The sequence below is a fragment of the Vigna unguiculata genome, unplaced genomic scaffold (genome assembly GCF_037176805.1).
Source record: "Vigna unguiculata cultivar grain cowpea cultivar isolate G323 ecotype 2 unplaced genomic scaffold, ASM3717680v1 ptg000414l, whole genome shotgun sequence".
In the NCBI taxonomy this organism is placed as follows: Eukaryota; Viridiplantae; Streptophyta; class Magnoliopsida; order Fabales; family Fabaceae; genus Vigna; species Vigna unguiculata.
This window is the reverse complement of record NW_028197049.1, coordinates 7,501-10,641: the sequence shown is the minus strand read 5'-3', so window position 1 is coordinate 10,641 and position 3,141 is coordinate 7,501. Positions and strand designations below refer to the sequence as shown.

Below are 3,141 nucleotides of genomic sequence, written 5' to 3'. Positions count from 1 at the left end.
TTGGCTTGGACAGGGCATTTAGTTCATGTTGCTATTCCGGGGTCCAGGGGGGAATCCGTTCGATGGAACAATTTATTAGATATCTTGCCGCACCCCGAGGGATTAGGTCCATTTTTTACAGGTCAGTGGAATCTTTATGCTCAAAACCCAGATTCCAATAATCATATATTTGGTACCCCTCAAGGAGCAGGAACTGCTATTCTAACACTTCTCGGAGGATTTCATCCGCAAACTCAAAGTTTATGGTTAACTGATATTGCACACCATCATTTGGCTATTGCGTTTATTTTTCTAGTTGCTGGCCATATGTATAGAACTAATTTCGGGATTGGTCACAGTATTAAAGATCTTTTAGAAGCACATACTCCTCCGGGGGGTAGATTGGGGCGTGGGCATAAGGGTCTTTATGATACAATCAATAATTCAATTCATTTTCAATTAGGTCTTGCTCTAGCCTCTTTAGGGGTTATTACTTCCTTGGTAGCACAACACATGTACTCTTTACCTGCTTATGCGTTTATAGCGCAAGACTTTACTACTCAAGCTGCCTTATATACTCATCATCAATATATAGCAGGCTTCATTATGACAGGGGCTTTTGCTCATGGAGCTATCTTTTTTATTAGAGATTATAATCCAGAGCAGAATCAAGATAATGTCTTGGCAAGAATGTTAGACCATAAAGAAGCTATCATATCCCACTTAAGTTGGGCTAGCCTCTTTCTGGGGTTCCATACTCTGGGACTTTATGTCCATAACGATGTCATGCTTGCTTTTGGTACTCCGGAGAAACAAATTTTGATTGAACCTATATTTGCCCAATGGATACAATCTGCTCATGGTAAAACTTCCTATGGGTTCGATATACTTTTATCTTCAACGAACAGTCCGGCGTTCAATGCGGGACGAAGCATATGGTTGCCTGGTTGGTTAAACGCTGTAAATGAGAATAGTAATTCTCTATTCTTAACAATAGGGCCTGGAGACTTCTTGGTTCATCATGCTATTGCTCTTGGTTTACATACAACTACTTTGATTTTAGTAAAAGGTGCTTTGGATGCGCGTGGTTCTAAGTTAATGCCTGATAAAAAAGATTTTGGTTATAGTTTTCCTTGTGATGGCCCGGGACGAGGCGGAACTTGTGATATTTCCGCTTGGGACGCATTTTATTTGGCAGTTTTCTGGATGTTAAATACCATTGGATGGGTTACTTTTTATTGGCATTGGAAACACATTACACTATGGCAGGGTAATATTTCACAGTTTAATGAATCTTCTACCTATTTGATGGGATGGTTAAGAGATTATCTATGGTTGAACTCTTCACAACTTATCAATGGATATAACCCTTTTGGTATGAATAGTTTATCAGTCTGGGCATGGATGTTCTTGTTTGGACATCTTGTTTGGGCTACTGGATTTATGTTCTTAATTTCTTGGCGCGGATATTGGCAGGAATTGATTGAAACTTTGGCATGGGCTCATGAACGTACACCTTTGGCTAATTTGATTCGATGGAGAGATAAACCAGTGGCTCTTTCCATTGTGCAAGCAAGATTGGTTGGACTAGCCCACTTTTCCGTAGGTTATATATTTACTTATGCAGCCTTCTTAATTGCCTCTACATCGGGCAAATTCGGTTAATTGAATTCTTTATTATATATATCTGGCAAGAATCTCATTTCCTTCTATAGGGAAGAGAAGCCACTTATACATCTAGGATCCGACTTCTATCATTGATGCTAATAGCAAATTAACCATTATGGCAAGGAAAAGTGTTATTCAGAGGGAAAAGAAGAGACAAAAATTGGAACAGAAATATCATTTGATTCGCCGATCCTCAAAAAAAGAAATAAGCAAAGTTCCGTCGTTAAGTGAGAAATGGGAAATTCATGGAAAATTAGAATCACTACCGCGTAATAGTGCACCTATACGTCTTCATCGACGTTGTTTTTCGACCGGAAGACCGAGAGCTAATTATCGAGACTTTGGATTATCTGGACACATACTTCGGGAAATGGTTCATGCATGTTTCTTGCCGGGTGCAACAAGATCCAGTTGGTAAGGATTTCCAATTATCTTCATTTTTTTCATTTTATTATCAGCGATCATAGGAGGGTCCCTTTACCGTTATGTATAAATGGTTTATTCTATTTATATAGATATGGTAAAGGGACGCATTCCATCTTTGTTTTTGTTCATTAGTTATCAATTCTTTTCTTTATCGCGGAGTAGAGCAACTTGGTAGCTCGCAAGGCTCATAACCTTGAGGTTACGGGTTCAAATCCCGTCTCCGCAACTTTTTGAATTTGATAAAAAAACAAGGTTTCAAGAAGAAGGGCATTATACGCAGTAAATTCTATGGCATTTTTCATACTATGACTATTAAATACATAGGGCGGATAGCGGGAATCGAACCCGCGTCTTCTCCTTGGCAAAGAGAAATTTTACCATTCGACTATATCCGCGTTTTCATTGTACTTGATATGCGATTCTATTTATACAGAGATGGGCCTGATATTCTATATAGGGATATAGGGATAATGAAAAAGAAATTTAGATAATAGATATTGTCTCCCAAATAAAATATTTTCTATTACTATTCATTTTTATCAAGAATTCCCATTTCTATTATTACATTTCTATTATTATATATGGTTTTTTTCTATATATCTATATAATTGAATTGAAATTATCATTCTATCGAATATTTTGATTTACTTTTTTCTTAAAAAAGTAAGTTCCTATTAATAAAAAATTATATTTATCTATATAGAGATACAGATAGATATTCTATATTATTAAATACTAGACGACGTATAAATAGATTTATAGTATTTCATTTGAATATTCTATTCATATCATATTAATATGAATAGAATATTCAAATGAAATTCAAATTTTTATAGTTCATTTTTTCTATTTTATTTCTTTTAGTTTCACAATGTACCACCATATAAGTATAAGATATAAGATTTTTCCAATAGAAGAAGTTTACTCCCCCTTAGAATGTAATGTGTTATAGTTTTCTTTTTTTTTTTTAGGAACTGATCTATTCCCTTTATGGCTGACAATCCGAAAGAATTCTGAGGGAGGGGTCATTTCATTTTTAATCTAGAATAAAAAGAACTTCAAGAAATG

General features: G+C 35.6%; 1 non-coding gene across 1 annotated transcript; it reads right to left on the bottom strand.

The window, feature by feature from the left end:
* Positions 1 to 2,397: 2,397 nt before the first annotated feature.
* Positions 2,398 to 2,468, bottom strand: TRNAG-GCC (transfer RNA glycine (anticodon GCC)). The gene has a single exon. It is a non-coding gene; the product is annotated as a tRNA-Gly (tRNA).
* Between the last annotated feature and the right edge of the window lie 673 nt (positions 2,469 to 3,141).